At 33.5% G+C, this 27,020-nt stretch overlaps 1 pseudogene across 1 annotated transcript; it reads left to right on the top strand.

Moving 5' to 3' along the window:
• The first annotated feature begins 13,281 nt into the window (after positions 1-13,281).
• LOC110743128 lies at positions 13,282-14,924 on the top strand (annotated as a pseudogene). Its single transcript, XR_002521654.2, has one exon. The product of XR_002521654.2 is annotated as a transforming protein RhoA pseudogene (transcript).
• Positions 14,925-27,020: the final 12,096 nt, after the last annotated feature.

The following is a 27,020-nucleotide window of genomic DNA, read 5'->3' as shown; positions in this document are numbered from 1 at the left end:
GACTATGGGAGTATGGAGTTATTGAAGCTTGGGACTGGAGCAACATGCATAGTTGTTGAAAGCAGCTTTGAGGTGACTGCATTTTTGAAAGCTGATCAAATAGAGCCAAGTTTTATATACTTTACTTCCACAAAATCAACTATTTATGCTCAGGAGATAGAGAAATAGCTATTCACATTGCTAGAATTCCCACTTGAAGTGAATCTGTTCTGAATGTTTAAGGTAGTGTAGGATGCATGGTGTTTAACTGTATCTTTCCAGTCTCTATTTTCATGGCCCTCCTAGACTGTGAACATTTTGCTGAACTGAGTAGTATGTAAAGTTGAAAATATGTGCATCTTGATTTCAAAATATCCACTATATGAAAGTCAGCTACTTCATCTCTTACTCAACTGAACCAATTGTTTCAGTGTCAGGGGAAAACTCTCTTTGTTGGAGATTTTAAGACACAATACTTTGGTCTTTAGTCTGGTAGATTTTCTTAGCTAGTTGTGAATCTACTTACTTTTGGTTTATACACTAACTTCAAGATTTTACCACCACATAAAAATCATACCACCTGGACATTTTTAGATAATTAGGTTCTCACAAGACCTACTGCTTGTACAGTCCAGAAGGTATGTTTCACATTATGTTCAATGAAATGAAGTGGTCTGGAGGGTGCAGATGGCTGTACAAAGAACATGATAAATCTGCTTGTCTTAATTAGGGGAGGTGATATCTGAAATACAATTTTAGAATTTGTGTAGTTACTCATGTGTTAACCATCTATCATGTATCAGGCAGTGTTCTGAACATTGAGACATTAAACATTTGTTGACAAGAACCTAGCAGCCATCTAATCAAGTTCCTAATTTATACTTGAATACCTCGTATGAATTTTCTAGTGATAGGAAAGTCACTTCCACAAGGAATGTGACACTTCCATTCAATTGAAGCAAAACTTTTTTTTGGATTATCATTCTAATTTTGCCCTTAGAAACATAAATACTTGTAAATTCCTTTACATTCTTATAATCCTAAAATATTTGAAGAACTTTTATTATTTCTCCTCCTCTCCATTTGACCCCCAAATCTTGTCGTTTTTAAGAAAAATATATTCTGCCAGAAATATTTTATGTGTTAGTATTTCTGGTCTATTCCTATCTTGAACAATGTCTCTCTTACAGTTTCTCATCATTCTTGCCCTGAATTTTGGGCCCAGAGCTAAACCCATTACAACTGAGGTAAACTGAGCCAGTTGAGTGAGATTCTCATATGACATATTTGAGAGGTTTTGGTCAAAATCTACCATAAACTCAGATTACTTTACTTACACAGAATTTTACTCTCATTTTACTTACACAGAATTTAAAAGTAGCCACAGGACCTTCTGGGGAATATTTATTACATTTTGATCAGCTGCCTTTAGTCTTCCCCTTTTTTGGGGGAATGTTTACTTATTATATAGCATATAATCTCCATATAATGAACAGCATGAAGACTTTTGAAGCAAATTTAATTAAAGCTATTAGTTCCCATAGTCGTCTGGAGTAGTATCTTTCTTGTTTGTGTTTTTTTCCAGAACAATAATACCTAAGATGTACATATATATGTGTACTAAAATCATGAAGATAAATATCTATGTTGAAGATCTGATCAGGTGATTATTAAAAATACATACTGGTATTCGAATGATTTTAAAACAGATTTTTGTTGAAAATATGATTTAACTTTTCTTATTCTGAGTTTAAAAGACTTTGAAAATATTACTTCTAAACTGAGATTTTCATAGGTTATTATAATTACAGTTAGTAGGTTAATTGTAACTATAAATTTAAAAATTTCTTAAATTACAGATATTTTTCTATTACAAATTATTAAAAAAATTTAATATGAAATATTAAAATATTGGAAATTGCCTTTGAATCTAATAAATCATTTTACACATATTTGTACACATAGTATACAAGTCATATATCATTTATATAATTTTCCTTTTTTGTTTACATATGAAATTTAATGTGTTAAAACAGAGAAAGAAGAATATATCCTGCCATGATAGTATTACTAAGAAAATATTGTTGAGATTTTTAGATGGGAAAATGTTTTTCCTTTAATTGCTTAGATAGCATTATTTATTTTTATATAATTACATTTTATAGACAATGCCACATGCTTTGTCCACACAATGCCAAAACATCTGGTTGAAAAGTGGAAAGTATAGTAACAAACCCAGATGGTTTGTAAGTACAAGGCCAAATATCCAGATGGAGTCTAGAAGGCAGAGCATCTGGATAGCAAATCTCAAATCTTTCATTCAGATGTCATGGATTCATGTAGACACAGCGTATCAATAAACTCTTTTTAGTGAAGAGGGAGTGTGTGAAATCAGCCAGAGGTCAAAAAGACAGAGGATAAATTTACGAATAAAGGATATAGTTAACATTAAATCGATTTTGAGCTTTCAGTAAAAGTAATATAGAATTCTTTGATTTAAACAGAATCTAAGCAAAAAAGATTCAGCTCGTAAGATTCACTTTTTAATTGCAATTACGATTGCTGCGTGTTTTTGATTTGGGAGAATTTTCAATACAGCTCACGTGTGCAAGAAATAGGCTCAATTAAAAATTGTATTTGATTCCTATTAAAAGTTCCTTGATCTTTAATATTACAATATGCTGCAATCCAGAATTGCATCTAGCATGTCACATTCAATAAACAGACTTCTTTGCTATCCCCAAATAATTAACTTTATCTTTGTCACAGGGAACAATAGTAATGAAAGCAGCATAGACATTATTCGTTTATTCTTAGTATGAGGATCTTACATTTGAGCCTGTCTCCCCACAGTAACCTCTTGTGTGGTGTCTCCTACACTTTACATGAAGTTATTTCTGGCAGAAGGCTTCACAGTTTCAATATGATTCCATCTCAAGCCCTGAAAGACATATTATTTAAATAATCATTTACTGTATGTGTATTCTTTCGAAAGCACGGAGACAAATAAAGTATAGAACAAATTTTCTATGTCTCAAAAAGTTTCTATAAAATGTGAACTTGTTCATCCCCCCAGAAATCCTGTTTCTATCACAGTAACCCATTTGCAGGGTGACAGCCTTTATATCTACTGAGGAAAGAGCTTAATATCTTAGAGCTCCTTTATTGGTTTTAACTTTAGAGCTTTATATACTCCATTGGAAAATCAACTCAATTGCCTTATAAGTGACCTAAATTGAATTGTGTCCCCCCAAAGAGATATGTTAAAGTTCCTACCTTTAGTACCTCAGAGTGTGACTTTATTTGGAAACAGAGTTGTTGTTTTGCAACAGGATCAGGGATCAGACTACCTTATGTGTCAGTTAATAAAAGATTGAGCAAATTCAGGTGATTGAGTACTTACCATCACTTAGTAAGTCACAATCAATATGAAAGAAGCATAAAACATGAATCTTGCCACAGAGTTGCTTTCTTTTTAATATTGAATAAGATTACAGTCATATTGGTAAGAAATTGAAATCACCTAGAAACTTTTATACAGAGAACAGAGAGAAGATGGGACTTGATGAAGGCCAAGGGTTAACAGGTTCTTAGTTAAGTGGAGGAAGGATGAAGGAGGAAGGGTGTTTCTGGCAAGAGAAAACATTCACAAAAGCTTTGAGGAGTCAGGGAGAGAAGAAAGAGATGTTCACCTTTTAGGTATTGAGTAATGATAAGACTATCCATGGTGAAGACATCGTCTATTGGGGAATAATAGGAGACACAAAACCTATTGGTAAAATTATGAAGAAAATGGGAGGGTCTAGGGCTGGGCAGAATGAATGATGCCGAAAGAGTGTGCAATGAAGAAAGTATAAAATCAAACTGCTATTAGAAATATTAATCATCCACTCTCACACAGCCTTTTGTGAAAGAATTGATTGAGATAAGAAATGGAAGACAGATTAATTAATTACACTCTTTACTTATAACTGAGTGGTGAAGCAAATGTGAAAAATATCCTGAAGGAAACTGACATTGAGGAAGGCAGAGATGAGGGCCCCCTCTTCTGGAGAGAAAATAAGAGCAACTAAGTTTCTGTGGGCCACATGTCAGGCTTTAGGAAGCTCTGAGTTTCCCTGGAAGATAGCACATACCCTGACAGGTTGCAGACTGCTGGATATTTGCCCTGGAAAATAATCTGGTCTAGGAAAAGATGGGCTGATCTCACTTCTATCAGTTAAGTGTTCTGTTGGTGTCGGTGAGTTAGAGCTGGAAGATAAATGTGTGATTTGCACAAGAGGCTTTGCACCTGGGCAGAAATGCATTAGTAGAGCTCAGATGCAAGCAAGACTCAAAATTAGGGCTAGATAATTCTTGCCATTATTGTTCCAGATCCTTCATTCACTTAATCTCTGAGGATCAGGAACTCTAAGAGGCTTGAGAAGCCACAGTGTCATTCTTTTTTATTCGTTGTCTTTTATTTTATTTTACTTTATGTTCTGGGATACACGTACTGAACGTGCAGCTGTGTTACATAAGTATACATGTGCCATGGTGGTTTGCTGTACCTATCAACCCATCATCTAGGTTTTAAGTCCTGCATGCATTAAGTATTTATCCTAATGCTATCTCTCCCCTTTCCCCCAACCCCTGACAGACCCTGGTGTGTGATGTTCCCCTTCCTGTGTCCATGTGTTCTCACTGTTCAACTCCCACTTATGAGTGAGAACATGTGGAGTTTGGTTTTCTGTTCCTGTGTTAGTTCCTGAGGATGATCGTTTCCAGCTTCATCCATGTCCCTGCAAAGGACATGAACTCATTCATTCATGAGTTCTATGAATACTATGGCTGCATAGTATTCCATGGTGTGTATGCGCCACATTTTCTTTATCCAGTCTATCACTGATGGGTATTTGGGTTGGTTCCGAGTCTTTGCTATTGTGAATAGTGCTTCAACGTGTTTTTATAGTAGAATGATTTATAATCCATTGGGTATGTAAACAGTAATGAGATTGCTGGGTCAAATGGTATTTCTGGTTCTAGATTCTTCAGGAATTGCCACACTGTCTTCCACAATGGGTGAACTAATTTACACTCCCACCAACAGTGTAAAAGTACTTCTATTTCTCCACATCCTCACCAGGATCTGTTGTTTCCACACTTTTTAATGATTGCCATTCTAACTGGCATGAGATGGTATCTCATTGTGGTTTTGATTTGCATTTCTCTAATGACCAATGATGATGAGCTTTTTTTCATGTATTTCCTGACCACATAAATGTCTTCTTTTGAGAAATGTCTGTTCATATTCTTTAGCCACTTTTTGATGAGGTTGTTTGATTTTTTCTTGTAAATTTGTGTAAGTTCCTTGTAGATTCTGGATATTAGCCCTTTGTCAGATGGATAGATTGCAAAAATTTTCTCCCATTCTGTAGGTTGCCGGTTCACCCTGATGATAGTTTCTTTTGCTGAGCAGAAGCAGTACCATTCTTAAAATGGTCATACACCGTGGGAATTCTTCAAGTGTAACATGTATAAGCTGAAGCCGAAAAGGAAGATCACGGTGATTATTGTCTGAGAATAAAAATGAACTAGATTCAGAAGGTCTGAGACACACACCTTTGGGGATATCTAGAAATATATATGGAGGAAGAGTGGTTTGGCAGGAATGATCTCACCTATGTGATAGTGAGAATGTTCAGAAATAGAATTCAGGGATTATTGTGGTCAGGACTATATATAGAAGTAGTGGAAATAGGACACTTAGGTTACATAATCAATTATTCAAGGAGGACTGTGGTAACATGCCTGGTAAAAAAGACACAAGAATGCAAAGTGTGGCTTTGCCTGCAGCAATCAGGAAGACATCAAGGAGAACATAACATTTAATCTGAAATTTGAAGGACATGAATAACTGAATGATGAATGTTTGATGTGGGCACATGTAACAGAAAACAAAAGCCAAAAAAATAAGGAATCGGGGAGTTATATAATATTGGCATTTATTTAATTTTAACTTTACTATGTTTATTTCTATACAAGGGTGTAATTTACTATCATGGAAAATATTTTAATTCATCATTAATTCATTTTGGTTATATTTATTGATTAGTCTACTATGTTTAAGTACTAAGTTTTGGATAAGATATATTAAGATATATAAATTTAGAACTGTTAAGAAAAACCCAATTGAATTGAGTATTTATTGATCAGAATTATGATCCAGAAATATTAATCTGACAGCATAACATAAAATTGATTAAGCAAAGAGAAACCAATGTTGTGGATGCTAATTTGGAGAAATAATTATGTAGTCAAAAATAAGAGAAACTAAAACAAAGGAGAAGAAACAATTAAAATAGAGAGTACTTGGTGGAGGAAATGCTTGGAGAGATGCATTAGAGATGAATTTGGTAAATCCTAGAAACATTTAGATGTTCTGAGGGAGAGAAGGCCAATGATTTTCAGCTTTCAGGTCTTAGAGAATGAGAGCACAAGGGTGTATGAAACAAACAATGAAAGTAGGAGAAATTGCTTCCGATGTAGGAGAGGGTACTATTATGACTTTGCATATGATGAGTTTAAGGTCCAATTTTTATAAGAAAGTTTAAGTTATACATAATAAAAATATAACCAATAATTAATGATTGGTGTGCACACATGGAATAGAGAACTAAATAGTTAAACTATAAAAATTGGCGAGTTACCCATTGCAAGAATTACATTTTTACCTTAAAGTAGAATGAAACAAAGCATATACCAAACCTAATCTATTGTTTTTACATATTAAAATGAATACATGCTCAATTATAGAGAATGTAGACAAATATAAGTAGTTATATTTAGTTTATACTCCTGAAGTAAAACTACTCCTTTTTCTTACTTTAGTTGATCCCATAAATATTTAACAACTTTCTATTCACCTTAATAATTTCATCTTGTTTAAAGAAAATATGCTGTTATTCAATTACCTAAGCAGTCTCATTAATTAATCTTTCTATATATGAATTATTGGTGTTTGCATAAAAATGTATGAAGATTGCAAATATTATAGAATATTGCCCTGGTATATAATAAAAGCATATGATAGGAAATATAAAAATAACTAATGGGTACTAGGTTTGATACCTGGGTGATGAAATAATCTGTACAACAAATCCCCCTGAAACTATGTAACAAACCTTACCACGTATCCCTGAATTTAAAATTAAAGAAATGAAATCTGAAAAAGAGAAAGAAAAATAAATTTCATTTCAATAATTCTATTTTTTTTTTTTTTCAAATTTAGGAGTATTGTAGAATTCTACAATGCCAAAATCATTGATCTGGTTTGGCTGTCTAGTTAATGTAACACCTAAGTAAATGACTATGTTCTTTCATATAAATCAACCTGACAGTCTGAAATGTAGCATGTCCCTCTGGACTTAACTAAGTCCAATGAGATGAATCACTGGAAGGCAGTCTACTCTTTGATTAGTGCCAATCCATTAAAGTAATATGAAAGGATATATAGCAAAATGATAACAAAAACCCTAAAAGTTTTAGAGATGACTCAGATTGAATAAGTCAAAGTTCAAAGTTGCCTAGAATCATAATAAAGGATTTCTGACTCTATTCTTTTCAGAAGATATTTGAGAAAGCAGTAGATGCTTTACTTAATATAAAAATATACCCTTGTTTTAAATTATTAGGGGTAAGTTTTAGCATTATTTTTAAATATATTATTCATTTATCTATTAAAATTTCTAGTTGAGAAAACCTTAATTTCCTTTTTAATTCAAAGAAGACTATGAAACAGAAAAAGGGCAAAAGGTATCAGAAGAGTTTTCTTTATTTAAATATCCATAATGATAAGCAGAATATTAAAGACTTGAAAAGTATAATTAGGCCAAATGTCAGGTTCTATTTTATGTCAGAATAATGTGACTTTTGTAATGAAGTTCACCATGAGCTCCTTGCTCTCAAAGATCTAGATTAATTTCTGTGTTCAAGTAAAAACTTTGGTGGCTTTTGTGTGCATGTCTGTGTGTATGTATGTGTGTGTGTGTGTGTGTGTGTGTGTATACTTGTTCATAAATTGTTAACAGAAACTTAATTTTATACTTTTGTGGAAAAGTCAATTGTATAATTCCTTAAATAATGTAACCAGTTTTCCTAGTACAGCGATTCCTTTGTTCATTGGAAATGACATTGAAACATGATATCAGAAGCAAACATATTGAAACAGGCATGACTTCCTATACCAGAGACCATGAGGATAGAAAGGGCATACAGCTAAAAAAAATATTTTGCAGCATCTGATTTCCAAAATTCTCAACTGTTATGTACTAACTAGATTAATAAATATTTATTATAGTCAGAAAAAGAAAGCCATACACTTTATTTATAGTGCTATAATCCTAAATGAATGAGACTATTTGGTATAGCCATCACTATCAAGACAAGGCCAAACATTTTAGACCATAACGAGAAATGTTAAAGAAATAATGTAGAATAGACACAGGAGATAATTGTTACTTGTTAAAGCTATCAAAAAAAACAAAAACAAAAACTAAATGAGTCTTCTATTTTGAAGTGAATGTTACTCAAGACTTTCCCATTTTGAAACTGCATGAATATTTTGGCAAGAAAAGAGAAAAGGAGGATTGTCAAATCCAATAATAGAAGCTATTCTTTCAATAAGTGGAGCTACAGAACTGGGAAATCAAAAAAAGTGCATTACCACATCCCCATCTGATACAATATGGAGACTGATTGTCCAACAGTGGATTACTCAGACACTTAACTTTTTTCTGCCTCTTACCCCATTTCACTACTTGGTACCATCCTGGGGCAGGAGAAACACATTGGAAGGGATTTAGTCAATTAATCTTTTGTTCAAAAGTTTTGTAAAAGATTTGGTGAAACTCCAAGACTTTATCACATTGTGACTGTAAACGCCAGATAAGGAGCTTCTAACCACTGGCAGTGTCAGTTGAGACCTGGAAATATCAGTCATAGCATGTCTCCTGCTAGATAGAAGTGCTGTGGGGTAGGGATGGGAGAGAGCGTCCACTGTGAACTATCATCCCACCAACTGGAAATTTTATTCAGGACAATAGGCTCATTTATTTTATAAAATAATATTATGAAAAAAATCCATTTTTAGTTTTATATTTCTGTGTTAGTAATAGGTACTTTATAAGTATTAAATTAATATCTATTGACTTAATAAATCGATTAATGAAATTATATAATGTTTATTCATATTATTTTAAAGTGATTTATAAACTAGTACAGAAAATAATAACTCATAATTCATTAAGTACATTCCTTCCTGAGGGGTTGTGCAGAAATTTTCCTGAGAAGAAACTGGGAGCCTGGTAGATTAGATATTATATGTTGGTGGCAGACAAGAAGGAATAGTACAAATGTAGAATTCCAAACTGTATGTGTTTAGGGCAAATAGATACATATGTAAAGAGAATTACACTGGTTAGAAAGGAGACACAGGAAGGGTTTGGGATGAGAGAGTTAAGTCTTGACGGTGTACCTCAATCCATGTTGGAGACTAAAATCAACTGAATCCCACCATTATCCCTCGGATGAAGTATGAAAAAGGAATTTAAAATTTGTGAGTTGTTTTCCCAAAAATGTTTACCTTGCTAGGACACAAAGTTATGCAAAAGTATGAGACAGTAGCTTTACTAGAGAGTTTCATTAGCTGTCCCAAACAGAAAGATACCCAGAGCCCAGGAAAGACACAGCCATAGCATGGGGTCCTGAGACAGTTGGATAGAGCACCTTTGCCATCCTGTTAAGGAGAGGTAAGGTGTATGTCTAACCAGGGCTCATGGTGCCACACCAGTTTGGGAATTGACACACAAATAAAGGTGTCAATAAAAGCAGCAGTATGATAGCACAAATGGTGCAGTGGCATCAGGACAGTTGAAATGTGGAAACCTTTAAGGGAAAAGAAATAATAAAATAATGCCTATGAGATAACTGGGATTACTGGGACATTGTCTCAAGCTAAGACATTTGGACATATTTATATCCATTCTGATAAATAATAATGATGGATAAGGTAGGGGTGTCTGTTTCTCTACCACGACACCAAATACGTAAGTTTAGTATTCTGGAAAACAGAGCTATGTAGAGTTACAGTTTGCAACCTGGGCAGTTGTGGGTTCTAATGTTGCTCTGTTGGATACTTGGTCAGATTTGTTTCTATTGTTGTATTACCAAAATTTCACTGAAGATCTATATCCAGAATGACGGCCAGGGAAACCCTTTGGCTAATTCACAACTCTGGCTTTTAATCACAAAGGGACTAACTCTGTCCATCCTAAGTTTTTGGAAGCAAAGATATATTTAATTCATTATGCATTTTATCTAGTAATCTAAAGAGTTTAGTATTTTGGGAATACTACCAGTGTTCGTGTCTATGTGAAATTTAGATATTGAAAACAACTTAAAATAAAAATATATAACTTTATAAATTATTTCCACCAAGAAAATCCTGCTAATTCATAGCCTTTAATGATAACTATCTTCAAAGAGAAAAAATATAAATACCTTTATGCTTCTCAACATATAAAAGATATAAAGCTGGAAAGGAGTCTCTAAACTTAGCTTGTTTTTGCTGTTGCTTCTAGATTTTCTGCATTGAACCATCTCAAACAGATGGTGATTTATAATATGTTTGGTGACCTCCAAAGAAAGGGATTCCAAAGCTTCTGAAGGTTAGCTTGTATAATGTGATCTTTGTGTTTATTATCTTTGTAGAAGACTAAAAATTTTATTCCATATATTGTCCTTCCATTATGCAAAATTTGTAACTGTAAATTTATTTTATAGTTTATAAGAAATAATAACTTATTAACTTATAAAATATAATCCTACAAATTATATTATTCCCATGTTATATAAGAAAAAAATGAAAATTTGATTGCTTTTCCCATGATCCCATAGAGAGTAAGGGGCAAAGCCAGAATTCCAGTTGAGGCCATCTGATTTTAAATCTGGTGTTCTCCACTATTGTAAACTTATTCTGCTTCTCTATGGACATGAACACAATTTACAGCTTGACTTCATTGATTCTTGGATTTGGGGTTATTTAAAATTGGAAGGTAGTAACTTAATTTGCCAAAAATGGAGGTCCCCATGGGCCATTAATTTAAAAAATAAATGCATCAAAACAGAATCAGAAAATTTAAGTGGCAAAGCTCCCCAAATCTTCTGCAAGAGAGATAATTTCAAAACAATTTTGGTTTTCTCTTTTATTTAATATATGCTTTCTGACTCTCTTTTCTGCATGTATACATAACTTCAGTGATCAATGTCTTTATAGTCCACCATGCTTCTTGTGCTAGGTGAATTGTCCGCTAGGCTTAATTTCTTGGCCTTCAGTAATTTTCTTGACTTTCTTCAAAATTCCTGGTTTTCTTGGCTACTTTATGATTGTGGAGTCTGAAAAATAGATAAAGTACAAATAAAAGCTGAAAAGGTCACCATCTAAATGCCTGGTTTATTTTCAGGGTATCTGCAAGTTCTATGTGTTTCATGGTCAGATTGGCCACCAAGACCCATACTGTTTATAATATGAATAACATTTGAGTAAACAACAAACATTGAGTAATTATTTTGAATTAGAAAATATTCAACTAAAATGTATTGTTAATAGTATTAAAGAAAATATAAGATAAATTCTGAGTACAAACATATATGTACAAGTATACCCACAGAAAAACACTAGGCTCAATGCCAAAAAAAAGCTAAATATTTTCCAACAGAAGGTAACAGAAGTACAGACTGAATGGTAGAAAGTGGGTTGTGGGGGGTTAATTTGGTGGGAAGAAAAAATAGATCTTAGATACAATAATCATTCAGCTCTTACCCTTGTAGCTCAATTTAAAAGGAGAGTTTGTGTGGTGGCTCTGCTGACTTAATTCTGTTTGAACTAGCGTAGTGGGAGTCAGAGTTAGGGCTTCATACCCAATCAGAGACTCAGCAGCTGTTACAATATCTAAAGGAAGTCCAAGAGAAGATATTCTTACTGGGACACATGGTACGAAATACTCTACAAGGAACAAGCCCTTTTCTCTTTAACATCTGTACCTCCACATTATTAGCATAAGTGCCACATTGTCATTTTCTTTGCCAGAATTAAATGTTCCTAATAAGACCTGTTTTCAATTTAATAGTAAACTTTCAATCTACTTAACTACAATATAATGTTTATAATTAAAAGTGGCTTCTGATACTATTACATCACTCCAACTGAACTTACAAGTTAATTACAATGTGAATTAGAAACGAAAGATAATCTAATCAACCAATTTTTGTGATTAATGAATTGAACACACAGTTTCAGATGTCCCCTATACATACCAAATATAACACCACCTATGTGCAAATAGATATCTATATATACACACACACATATATATACACACACATATATACACACACTAGTATACCTATGCTGCCTTTTAAATGTTTGCTTATAATTACAGTAATGACCTAGGAGTGAGACACGGCTTGAGGGTTAATGACTGGCAGGGAAAATACATCTGGCCATTAACCCCAAATAAATATGCTTTTATAATTATTTCAAAAACTTCACAAGCATATATAGAGTGTAATGAAACCTTCAATGTTATCTAGGTCAATGTCTGTTCCTCTCTTGAATGTTACAACATTTACTAATCTTGTGAAATAGTTGTCAGAGATGTATTGTGGAACTTTGTAACTAAAATGTTTCAGAGATATGATAAATACTGAAGATACATTATAAATATTCTTTCAAAAATGAATAAAACTATAGCCATTGCAAAATAGTGAAGTAGATAAATATCAAGCTGATTAATAAATTGGGAAAGAGTTCTTAGAAAATCACTTAGAATAAAGCATCATAAATATAAAGTTATAGAAAATATGAAAAGCGATTCAAGATAAATGTATCATAGATTAAAAAAATAAGGTATAAGTGTAAGAGAGAAGGACGGCAGAAAGATATTTGATGAGAAAGTTTCTGATAGTTTTCTGGAGGTGAACATTTAAAAACAAGATCAAAGATGAAAGGTGAAAAACAATCTGAAGAGGATAACTAGAAACAAATTCACAAATACTTGTGAAGTTGCAGAACACCAAAGAAAGAAAAAAAAATATCTCAGAGGAAACAAGTCAGATGTGCTAGATAGGCAAGAGAATTAGAACGTTACACTTTTCAACATCAATAATAAATGCCAGAAGACAATGAAAATACCTTTAATATGTTGAAGCATTAAAGGTCAACTAAAATCTTAAACTCAGATAAACTAGCGTTCTAAAATAAAAATAAAACAAATTCATTTCCAAACATTAAAAAAACAAAAAGATATCTTACCACTCACAGACCCTACCTGAAAGAACTAGCAAGGGAGGATGAAGAAACGAGCACGAGTAAAACTGAAACCAGAAGAAAAGAGTACAAGAAACACACTTGAACAAAGACACAGATGAACAAACACACAGATAAACGTGTTTTTCAATAGGACTACCAAAGATAAAAAGAGAAAGAATCACCACTTGTAAGAGTTTTCAAATCAGGTGGAGGCCGCCCGCCCTGGGTGGCTCGCGCTCCCTTCCTGCGTCCTCCATCGGTTCTCTCGTGAGTCCGTGGTCTCCTGTTCAGCTACCAGCCCTGCTTTCCCAGCTTGCGATTCGCGTCCTGGGCACGAAGAGACTGGACTCCGATTCGTCGCCTGAGCCTGTCCTCTGAGAAGTTCAAGGTACTTTGCACAATGTCAGCCACCCAGGCCAGTGTCCTCCAGCAATGGCTCCCATCCAGAAGAAGCTGGTAATTGTCGGTGACGGAGTCTGTGGCAAGACGTGCTTGCTCATTGTTTTCAGCAAGGAGCAGTTCCCAGAGGGGTACGCACCCGCAGGGTTTCAGGACTATGTGGCCCGTATCGAGGTGGATGGGAAACGAGTAGAGCTGACTTTGTGGGACACAGCCAGGCAGAAAGATGATGATCACCTGAGGTCCCTCTTTCAGTCAGACACTGGTGTTATACTTACGTGTTTCTTCATTGGCAACCCTGATAGTTTAGAAAACATCCCAGAGAAATGGACACCAAAAGTCAAGCATTTCTGTCCCAATGTGCCCATCATCCTGGTGGGGACCAAGAACGATCTTAGGAATGATGTGCACACAAGATAGGAGCTAGCCAAGATGAAGCAGAAGCGGGTGAGACGCGAAGAGGGCAGAGATATGGTCAAGGGGACCTGCCTTTGGGGTACATGGAGTGTTCAGCAAAGACCAAAGATGGAGTGAGAGAGGTTTTTGAAGTGGCTGCGAAAGCTGCTCTGCAAGCCAGACGTGGGAAGAAAAACTCTGGGTGACTTGTCTTGTGAAACCTTGCTGCAGGCACAGCGCTTAAGAGGTGAATTTTGAAGTGCTGTTGATTAATCTTAGTGGATGAACACTGGCTTTTTTCATTTATATGCAGTTTACCTAAGATTACAAATTTAAGGCACGTCATCTTGTTACCAGTATTTAGAAACCAACCCTGATTCTTAATGATGTTAAACCTGTCAGGCCTACCAGGATCCTTTTGCCACTACTCTAACAACCCTCCTCTACACTTCTGCCTGACACACCATGGCAAATTCAAAGAATTTCTTAACTTCTTGCTTCTGTCTAGAGAGAGAAACAGTTGGTAACTTTGCAAATTAGGCTGCAGCTACTTTATAACTAACCTTCCCTGCCTATCATCTGTCAACAGCAAGGTACTCTCATGAGACACAACTTCAGTGCTTTACTCTTTAACAGGTTTCATTGGCATAGCTCTGGCGTGGGTATCTGGTTTTTTGAAAATGGGTTCTACAAGAAAGGCCCAAGGCCATACAACTGTGGCACAGTTACAGTTCTGTGGTTTCATGTTAGTTACCTTAGAGTTACTGTGTAATTAGTGCCACTTAATGTATGTTACCAAAATGACTATATCTACCCCAGACTACATGTTGTATTTTTTTATAATTGAATTTCCTAGTATTGACATTTGTTATCCCCAAAGACAGTGTATTGCTTGTTAAAAAGTAAAGTGTATTTGGAAATGTCAAATGGAAAATTCATTTTCAAATTAATAAATACAAAAATAAAATAAGATAAAAGAAAAATACTAATGGAAATATAAGAACAAACATGGATTTTTCAGGTAATGTAGTCTAAGTTTCTTATATAGCTCAAAAATATTAGAGATAAACCAATAAAATAATAAAAATTAAAAAATAAAAATTTCAAACTAATAAAAAGAGAAAAATGATTAATAAAAATGTGATTATTCCAATAAACATTAGAAAATAAGTAAGGGAAAAAGATTATATTCAGTAAAAACAAAAGAAAGTAACAGAAGGAAGTAAAATATAATAATTACAATAAGTTGCAAACAGGTTAAAGTCTCCATAACATGGTAAGTGGTATAAAGAGATGTTTAGGCTATAAAGGTTATGACATAAAAAGGTTATCAAAGCCAGGTGATGGGGTTGTTTCCTGCTACCTGAAATGAGCAACTATTACCAACAGTCAGAATATTTAGGGATATCAAACTTGGTCATGATAAGGAATAATTTTGTAACAGTTAGGATTTTCTAAAGAAGGGAGTTTCTATTGAGGGAAGTTCTTCAAGCCTAGGCTAGATAAATGTTAAGTAAGAGGTGAGAGTTTTATATGTTGGACTTTTTAATACTAAGATCCTCTCACGCCAGGATTTTTCACTTGTACAAAATAAAAAAAAAAATTAAAAAAACCAAACAAACTTCTGAATGCAGAATACTTTATTTTACTTTGAAGAATAATCAAGAAAAATATTTTAAGAATTTATTCTACTCATCACGGTATCCTACAGCCTTAGTACAGTGTGTGACACTTAACACAACTTCAATAAATAGTTCTTGAATTGAATTGAAAACCCTGGTAGATTTAATATAGTTTCAGGAAAATAATAGAAAGCTAAAGAGGATAAAAGTATAGACAATGATAGAAATAAACACAAAATTATTAAACTTTATAAAATCCCATACAGTGGGAAATATAAAGTGCATCTAGAAAATAATGAGAATTTTTCAAAATATACAAAAAAAAGAATAATTTTATCTGATGCATTTGGGTATGACCAACTATGAGAGAATGTAATTCTAAACTGATAGTATTATGTCTAGACAAGTATTAGCCTTTTTCAAGAAAAGAATTATTAAAAGTAATATTTTCCATTTTAAGAAATACATATTTTATAAGCAAACTACACCCAGATTAGCAAACCTATTGATTTCTCTATCCAGAGAGTGGACTGGGACTTTGGTTTTATTCTTCCATCCAGACAGGACCAAATACCTTCATTAAGAGGGGATTCACTGTAACTACATTTATTGCAATAAATGTAGTTTCTTGGCAGGACTTGGCTCTGTGACAAGGGGTTTCCTCCATACGCATCTTACGAAGTCAGTTTCTAAAAGCTATAAATTATTTTTGAGTTTTACTAAAATAAAGTAGTGTGCTATTTGCCAGACATGACTTTATTTCATCCAGCCCACAGGAGCAAAGGAGATGAATTTTAGGTTTTATTTCAACATACTTGAATTAATTTCTGTTTCTTTGAATACATAGGGGATTTCCTCTCACAACCACATACCCATTCACTATTTAGTGGTCACAGGAAAAAAGACGGTTTCATATACTGGTTCTTGTGAAAATATAATGATTGTTATTTACCTATTTTATAGAAAATATGAAAGACATATAGACTTTACCTTAGTTTTAAGCTGCTAAAATTCTACTGGGATCATTAAGTCCTTACCTGATCCTTCAGGTCTGAGGTCCATCAGCTCTACCCAGCTTTAAAAGTTTATTTATAAACTGTGTTTTCCCTAGAAAATATTTATCAGTCTCCTTTGTACTATAGTGTTTCACAAACATGTCTGATCGAAAGAATCATATGGGGAGCTTGCAAAAAATCTGACTTGTGGATGTGTCCCCTGGAGATTATGATTTGGTAGTTTAGGGAGACCTAGGAATCTGTGTTTTTAAGTCTCCCCAAGTGACTCCTAAAATCAGACAAGGTTGAGAAACACTGACTGACTACATGTTGCTCCTTCAGCACTTCCTCTGCACACCATATGGTATTCTGCGCCCCTAAAGGAGGTACACACTCTGAACGATGAGCTCATACCAGGAAGATAAACCCCAGAGCACTGTGACCCTTGCCCAAAAGTTCAGAAGAGATCAATGGCAGGATTTGTTTTGGCTGCATTTAGACAACATTTATCCAATAATGGTATTAAAAACATCTGCTTTTTTTGAAGCAAATGTGGATGTAATAAAATAAGTGCTTTATTGCAGATGAAAAACTATGTGGAGATGTGAGAAAGGAAACTTGTAACTAAAAGAATAACTCTTAAAGCCACAGGCAAACTCTTGTGATTTAAGTCAGCCAGCTCAGGAAGAGGAGCACCAGTCTCAGGCCCTTTGCTATGCAGTTTCATGGAGAATGCAGGTCACTTTTGCCTTGGTTTCATATTGCTTTTGGATTAATATCTTGTTTGTTCGATATGCAAATTGCTGGCTAATATTGTACCTGTTATACAGTACACGCTTTCAATGAATGATTATTGAACAAAAGAGGGGTGTGAAATAGATGTTTTGGGAGATAGACTAAAAGTAATAGTTTGCATTAAACATATTTTTAATTTACCTATTGATTTTAATTAAGGTCTTGCTGAGTTTGCAATTCAAAGAGATTTTTAAGAGGAAATATACTTTAAATCTTTCCCATATGCTTTTCATATTCTTAATGTATAAAATAAGAGTCTTAAAGATTACAACGCACACACTTAAATGATGGCTTGTTAAATCAGTCTGCATCTAAATGAGATGAAAAAAAGCTTATGAGATAGAAATAATGGATTGAGTTTTTGACATAAAAAGCAGAGACAATAGCTCTTCTAGTTAAGAATACAGAATTTTTCTTATGAAAGAAACGTTTTTATGATAGAAAAATATTTATTGAGCTTATGTCTCTCTTAGATCAATTTATGTCTTCCATGCAGTGTTGAAAACCTTTTTCTCTTTTTCTTTAAAATACTTTTTTTTTCCCAAGAAAGTCTCTTATTTACCTCAGGGAAAGGAAATCAATACTATTACAGAGAAAAAGAGACATTCCTGTTTTCCATTTGGTTCCTTGAAATTACAGACATTATAATTAACATAAATCCATTACATGCTACTTTTCATAATAGAAATCATGATGACCAAATTAGTACATTTTATAACCTCGAACTCAGAAAATTGCTAACGTAGATATGTAGTTGGTTTTTTTAAATTGGTATTTCACCAAAAGTAATTAATTATAGAATGTGTCATTTTCAGTAGCATTTTTTTTTTTTTTTGCAAAATATCAGAATTCCACAAAAGATTTAGTAGAAACCCAGCAGAACACATTATTCTGTCTTTATATACAAAATTAACGCTTCAACATTAGGAACTGTGCAGATTTCATAATTTTTTGCTTAAGAGTATTATAATAACACTGATAAAATACCATTATGTTAAATTAAACTACTCTGTTAAATAAGAGATGAATGGAGGAGATAATTGTAGATAGACAGACACTAATGACTAGGACACAAGGGCATAGAAGAAAATATACTTAATAATACATATGAAAAGCTAAATAAGCTCATAGCTGTCCAATCCCAAAATACTAGATTTAGGTTCTGTATCTTTAAGCTGGAAAGAAATCTGGGGGCATAGAATTTGAAAAATAGGAAAGACTTAGGAACAATATAAAGAAAAATTAAAACAGTACTTTTCTGCTAAGTTGTAAATGAATGTAACTCAATACCTCCAGGAAGTGGTATAGTTTAGGAATAGATTATTAGGAGATTTAAAAAAATTGAAGAATTCATAATGGGTCCTTGCTGCAATTAATACACTTGAGATACCTTTGGAGCGAGTATTGACAAGCAGGCCCTGCTACTGACCGTTTGCTGACACTGACATACTGGGTGGATTGAAGGACCGGCCTCTTATGATCCTCTTCATCTCGTTCCTGCTCATTTATTCTTTCTTCAAGCAGCAAAAACAGATGTAAGCCTTGCCAATCATACTTAAACAGTTAACATCTAACATTCATGCTAACCAAAAATCTCAGGGAAAGTGAACAGCTTAGAATCTATGTACAATTTTTTGGATTTTTGTGAAAACATTTAAATAGCAAAACTAGGGAAAGTTTGTTTCTTCTTAGTGGGTTATGTTGCTTGTGGTGGGTCTTCTTAGACTAGAGTAGAAAAAAAATGAAGCTACGTGCAGAAGTTGTATTTTCAGAAGGTACAGCAGTTAGCTCAAGCTCTTGGTTAGCATAGTTCACTGAAAAAGAAACATAGGGAATTACCTGGCCACTTGGGTGCCTTTTTTCTGTGCTTGTCTGGGGGTATGCTTTCCTTTGATAATAGACACTCATAAATACAAGTCATTGAAATGGTGGCAAGGGGAATACTATGACTCCACATGCTTTGAGAGGCTTTGAAATTCAATGTGGTATCTTTATGTTGGAGAGTGGCTGAAGATCAAGGGCAATCAATCCTGATACTTTTAAATTTATAGACATTTTGGCTGGAGGAGGGAATGGGAAAGATTTATCCTTCTGGAATATTTCATGTCTGCTCTGTCTCTTCTACTTCATCTTTGGATCCACATCCTAGTGGAATAGCAGAGAGGCTGTCTGCAGGTGAATATCAGCTGCTGAGTCTAATTATAGCTACTCAATAACAAAAATTCCAAACAAACAAACAAAACAAAAATAAATTCTTCATTTTTGGTCTACTCATATTTCTTTTTATTATAACCTTTGCTATTTTAGCACTTGGAGTAAGTAATATATATTTCACCTCTATCTTATTATAAAATCACACCACTGAGAATCTAGGTCATATTTGTTATTATTAATACACTGTAAAAATGCCAAGCATTTTCTATTTGACCTTTTGCAACTCTCTCTCCCCCATGCTTCCTACCTCTGTTCTATCTCCTTCACGTTGTCTCAAATGTGGGAAATAAGTATCTTTCTCTGTCTTGTTAAAATTAATTCTTTCTTCTTTTCTAATTCTTAATGACCTTGGACAGTCTTTTCTCATTTAAGAAGAATAATACACACCTGTTTCAGGCTGTCACAGTCTCTCAGGCCTTTTTGTTAATTGCTGCTGCTACTTCATCTTATAAATTACTTCCTTCTCCCCAGAAAGCGGCATCTCCTCTGAATGAGCTTTCTCTCACCTACATCTTCCTTCTCCTTTTCCTCCCTCCATTGATCTTTTTCTCTTTGTATCCATGATTTCTTCCTTTCATAAATCTTTCTTTATACAAATGTGATTTTATAATCTAAACTGAAATTCAATTTACCTTCACATTTTTTTAAAATGGAAATTGATACATTTCCAAACTGTCTAGAACTAAAAATTTTCTAACAATAGAACAATAAACATAATAAGCTTAATAAATATTAACATATGAAATGACAAGCTCCTCAACTTCATACTAGCGCTTTGTAATAATTCATACTAGCGCTTTGTAATAATAAGTCCATAATAACAACCTAATAAATCACTTTTTTAATTTATATGTATCTAAAAACTCCACTGTATCAGGAGATGTTACATAATTTCATTGGTTTATTGGTCTCTGGTAATATGTAAGAGATTTCCTAATTATAAGAAATGATAAATTAGATGGAATCCAACACAAAATTTATAAACAACTAAACAAATAACCCAGGCAAAGAAAAAAGTAGCAATACCAATTTGTATTATCTTTGCACTTATTGATAGCTAGTATATTTTGGAGGCAAAGCAAATTTTCCATGAAAGCTGAAGATTTAGCTTGGTAAGTGATAATGGATTCATTAATGCTGGAGGAAAGAATGTATATAATTAAATAACATTTTATTTACTCAAAGGAAACTAGTAAAACAAATCACGTAGAATAAGTGGGTGTTCTGTCTTGGTCACTGTTTATTAAGATTTTGCATCAAATTACACAAAATATGCTTCCAAATATCTATTGATAAATGAATGAATTGGCATTATACATAAAAATTAGAACTCTAGGGGAAAAAAATCCAGAATATATTAACATAAAATTATTTAAGTCTTTTAAGTTCTAGCTAACCTAACAATTAGTTTGCTTTGCATAGCAAAAATATTGTTTTCCTAATAGTGTTTCCTCAGTAGAACTAGTGGGAGAAGTGGAGGGAAGAAAATCATATTGCTATAACAGAAGAACTAAAGCTAAGGAGCATCAAAGCAAAGCGAATTGCCTCCTTAGTGATTGGGCTGGTTTAACAAATACTAGTTAACACATACAATTGCACATTTCATGGAACTGGAAACATTTCTTTCATGTGTTAAAAAATTTTAAGGAGACAGAATTTCAAATTACTGACTATATTGCCAAAAGAAGAAGTATTATTAAAGACATGTATTATTCAAATACATTAGACTAGTAAGTCTAGTAATTGTACACCATTTATATTCATTTTTTAAAGTATAAGATGATATAATTTGAGTTATATCACAATTTGTGTAAATAAATATGACAAGTCTGGGCTGATCCCCTGTATTTTTGGTAACCAGAAGTCCCAAATAAACTACTGTGAAAAATAGTGTCTTGAAATTATGGTAGTGTTAGAAACAATCTACATAAGTTGGCAGAACTTTGTAAGTTTTGTTGAATTAGTGAATAAGTAGGAAATTTACAACATATCCACTATCTTCTGTTATTTAGGACTGGCTAATTTCCTGAACAAATTAGTTTAAACTTGACTTAATAAGAAAAGAGAAATAGGTTGAAATATACGTCAATACCTGACACTTTTTCTGCAAGCTAAAGGCAAATTGTATAACTTGCAAAGTCTCAATTTCCCAATTTTTCAAGCAGACCTGGTAACATTTGCAACCTATCAAAAGAGCTTAGGAAGGTTTAATGAGGTGACATATCTAAAATGTTATCTGAGAGAAAATATTTTTATTATCTCTGCAGATAATACCTCAGCTTGACTGGAGAAAAAAAGATACTACAAGATATCATTGTATTATGATAAAGCAATGAACTACCACCTGCAGGAAATTGGCTTCATGAAAGGCAATGACAAAGAGCACATCAGGATTACATGAAATCAATCAGAGGCAGGCAGGAAGAACACAAGCCAGATGAAGTGGAGTCTTTCATGACAGGCAGGAGAATATATCAAAGCCATCCTTGCTAATTTCAAAAAGCCCACTCCCTCCTCTAGAGGTGAGAACATTACTTCAGACTGCATGCTGGCTCTGCTGGACTTCTGTGAAGATGCTACGACTCCATTTGTGGGTTTCTTAAAGAATGATTTAGGAATGAAAACGCCCAGCAAGCCTGTTAATTTAGATCATCTGTGGGAGACACTTGAGTGCAAACTTTTCCACATCTATCTCTCCATTAGGAACTTATTTGCAACAACTGAACCTTCACTTCTATATTTTAATTACGAACTAATCATCTTTTAATAATGTTCTCTTAACTAATTTTCAAAGAAAATGCTAAGTAATTTCTCTTTAAAAAGATACATCCTTGCAAACAAAACACTAAAACAACTCATATAAAAGTAGATAATGTCACCTAATAGGTACCCACAAAAATTAAAAATTGAATAAATAAGTAAATAAATAAATAATATTTGCTACCTATTATTCTGATTAAAAAAGTAGTTGGTATCTATCCTTGAAAGAAAAAGTGAAATTAGCAGGAGAAACAATCATCAAAATGATGGGTATGATGGATGAGTTATGGTGAGATCTCCTTGAAGGCCAATATTTTTCAGAGGAAGAGCAGATGCTATAATAAGATCTGAATAAATGTTGTAATCCTAAGGTTACATTCAGTGATGAATTCACATGTTCCAAGACCTGTAAGGATAAGTGAAAAGAGTATCCTGAGAAACCTCATGGTGTTCTCTGTGCTCAGACAAAGGACTATACCATGAGCATTAGTCACATATGGCAGTTGGCAACAGTATGATAGAACTATATGTAATTGGAAGTACGATAGCTATAAGGATTATTTAAGTGGTTGTGGCTGTGATATTGGCATAGGAGCTGATGCTGCCAGGGGTTCTGGGTAAGTAAGATGACAGTTTTTTACTTAAAAATTATCAAATTTCCTCCTGAAATAAATACCAGGTGGCAAACAAATTAACTAAATACATCAATTACATTTTTATCTGTGCCTTCAAATTGAGTCTTTTCTAGTAATAAAGATACTTTGAATTGAACTAAGGGTCAATGAAAATTTAGAGTAGTAAAATATTATTTTAATTAATTCACATACCTGTAAAAGTTCAACTTAAATATTTTGGTTTAATTGCCAACAGTCTCTAAAATTTGGTAAACGGAAAATAAAATATTTATGTTTGTGAATCCAGAGTTAATGTAGCATTTATGAAACATTCAAAGCAAAAGCAAAACTTCTCTCCTTTGCAGCATATTAATTGGAATCACATTTTTCAGGAAGAGTGTTCATAACAGACAAAAAAGCAAAATTATTTCACATTTTTATAAAGTCTTAGCTTATAAAACACTTAGTTCAAGAGAGAGCTAGAATACATCTTAGAAATAATCTCTTCTACTTTTCTCAATCCATGTTCCAAGTTGTCCTTGAGCTGAGCTGAGATAGATTTAGACCACACTCTAGTTCACATAGTAGCAATCTTTTTCAGATGTGTAAGGGAAAAAAAAGCTAATGTATGAGTTTTCTCAATTTCATGTTTTCTCTCATATTTATTTTCTTTTCTGCTATCATTTGTCCTTTAGTAATATTAGTAAACAATAAATGATCAAGCAGCAATATAATAAATAACTTTATTAAAAATTAATATGTGTTGTAAATATTTTGATTATTTGTGGATTTTCTGACATGTGGTGGTGACTTGACTTTGCTCACCTATAATAGAGTCATGTTATGTTAGGAAACAGAGATCCTATTTAGTGGTATTACATAAAATGTACTTTGAAGGCATGATTTTCCTTAAATGAAAACATAATTTTCAAGTATCCTATTACCTGGGTAAGCATAAAAGCCTTAAATATGGTCTACTGTTGAGTTCTAGTAACGTCGCAGAGGTGGTAAGTAGCACAATAAAATTAAAAACCCGTCATCTGGCTTTGAGTACAAGATTTGTCTTATTTAATTAGTTGTTTGTATAGCAGGGATTTTGTTTTCATGAGGAAAGAAGACAACAGAACGGCAGGGTTCTGAGTATTTCTGTGAGGCTGTTTTTGTAGAAGTATAACATTTAAGTTGGTAGACTTTGAGTAAACTTTATTGCCCTCTATTACATGGGTGGGTCACATCAGTTGAAGGCCTTAATACAATAAAATAATTGCTTTTGAGCAACAGCAATTTATCCAGAGACTTCCCTTGGACTTCCCCTTCAACATTTAAGCTTTCTGATTCTACAGTAAATTGTTTTAGGGCTTGAACCAGAACATCGGCTCTCCTGGGTCTCTAGTCTACTTGTCCTTGGACAGGAATTACATTCTCAGTTCTCCTGGATCTCCAGCCTGTTAGTCCACCCACAGATTTTGGACTTGCTAGCCTCTGTAATTAGATGAACCAATTATTTATAATACATTTCTTCACACACACAGACACACAGACACAAACACACAGACACACCACACACACACACCACACACACACACACACACACACACACGCAGTCTGTTTCTCTGGAGAATCTTGAGTAGAATGATGGCCAATTTCTGTTTCTAGTTAAGTCAGAGTAACAGGACAAGGTAACAACAGCAACAAAATGAAACAATGGATTACAAGATAATATCAGTAGACATCAGGCAATGAAAATGAGTTATCACTGAGAGTTAGGAAACAAATCAGGTAAGCATTATGACTGCTCCCAGCTTACTGCCTTGAGAGGGTTTCAATACCACTTCACAAGAAAGAGAGACTAAGGGAACCTGATGGACCCCTTGAGTTGAAGAGACGGAGCTGAGAGTTCAAGGAGGCTGAGGAGACCAGAATATGTAGGTGAACGCACTAGAAAGAAAAGAGCTGCCCAGGAGAAGGAATCCAAAGATCTGCAGAGAGTGTCCCTCAAATATTGAACAGAAAACTAATCAGTATATGCATGTGAGTAAACTACCAAAAGACAGGAAAGGAGCCACCTGAAAGGATCAAAGATAATAGTGTTTGGCACTCACACAGGTCTGCAATAGTGCTTAATCCTGCCAGAAAGATTAGAAAACCTCATGGTTCATGGTATTGAATAGAGTACACAGGAGGGCCTTATCTCAATAATGGGAAATAATCAGATGTATGCTGAGCATTATTCTGGTCCAGTCTAGCAAATCTTAAAAGCAAATTAGGGATCAAACAGTTTCCAAGTGACTTAATGGTGTCTTAGAAAACAAAAAAAAAAAAAACTAAAGAAGACAGAGAAATAAAAAAAATTCAGTAACCAGAAAGATAAAAATTATAATATAATATCTGCTATCCAATCAAAAATTGCATGCATGCAAAAAAACCTGAAAAGTTAGACCCATAATGAGAATAAAAATAAAGCAATGAAAGTCACCCAGAATTGAGGTTAGAATTGGCACACAGGTATTAAATATATATAATTACATTTTCCTATATATTCGAAAATATGAGTAGAAACATGAAGGGTATAAATAAAAACAAATTCAACAACTAGAAACAAAAACTATAACGAAAAGAGTAACTATTCATAATAAAATGTAGAGGAAAAAAGCACACAAAAAATAATGAGCAAAGCATAAGTGAGCTGTCAGGCAATCATAAGTAGCCTTATATGTGTTCAATTACAGTCACCAGAGAAAAGGATGTGGTATTGTCAAAACATATGTGAAAAACAATGGCTGAATCTTTTCTAAATTTTAAGTAGACTGTGAACTTATAGATCCAAAGAATCAATAAATCCAAATTACCAAAAAAGGAAAGAGAAAGAAAATAAAAGAAAAAGAAAGGTTAAAGAAGAAACTACACCAGGGCACATAAGACCAAATTGCCCTAAATTAATGATTAAAAAAAGAGAAAAATTGTGAAAACAACAAAAGAAAACCACATGGCATATACCATAAAGAAGAAAAGAGAGAGAGATAACAGCAGATTTATCATTGAAAAGAATGGAAGTGGGGAGATAGTGGAGCAATATCTTTGAAAGTACTGAGAGAAAACAACTGTCAGCCAAAAATTCTGTTCCAAGCACACGTATCTTTCAAAAACGACAGCAGAAAAAAGACATTTCAGACACACCAAAGCTCAAAGAATCAGCAACAGACAGTACTGAAAATAAAATGTTTAAATAACTCTTTCTGATCATGGAACAATTATACCAGATGAAATGTGAATCTACACAAAGAAATGCAGATCATAGAAATGGTAACTATGGATAAATTTTAATGTTATTTACATCTCCTAAAACTAGTTAACTATTTAAATAAAATTAAAATCAATATAGTGTACAGTTTTTAACATATGTAAAAGTAAGTGTGTGACAATAAGAAAACAAAGATTGAAAAGACAGCAGTATTGTATTTTACAATTCTAAGATATGCAAAATTATGTATTACTTAACAATATAAGTTAATGGACAACTGGAAATGGATATGGAAAACAAAATGTTAGATTTAAATTAAACAATCACATTAAATAAAAATAGTCAAAACACACCATTTTGAACAGCAGCCTTTTTCTCTTTGTTTGACTTGTTTTGAATTCAATGAGGATCGTTTATGATTCCATTTTTATCTTCTTTTTGGACTTTATGGCTATTTGTTTTTATGATTTTAATGCTGCTTTGTGGCTTACAGTGTACATTTTTGACTTATGACATGGATACAATGACTCAATGATGTACTATCTACAAGAAACCCAGTTTAAATATAAAGACAGATTATATCAGAAGTAAAAGAATAAAAAAAGTCATGATAACTCTAATCAAAAGACAGGTAGAGTGATTATATCAATACCAGAT

Source organism: Papio anubis, chromosome 6 (genome assembly GCF_008728515.1).
Source record: "Papio anubis isolate 15944 chromosome 6, Panubis1.0, whole genome shotgun sequence".
Taxonomy (NCBI): Eukaryota; Metazoa; Chordata; class Mammalia; order Primates; family Cercopithecidae; genus Papio; species Papio anubis.
Note: the sequence above shows the minus strand (reverse complement) of the source record. Positions and strands in the feature narration are given on the sequence as shown.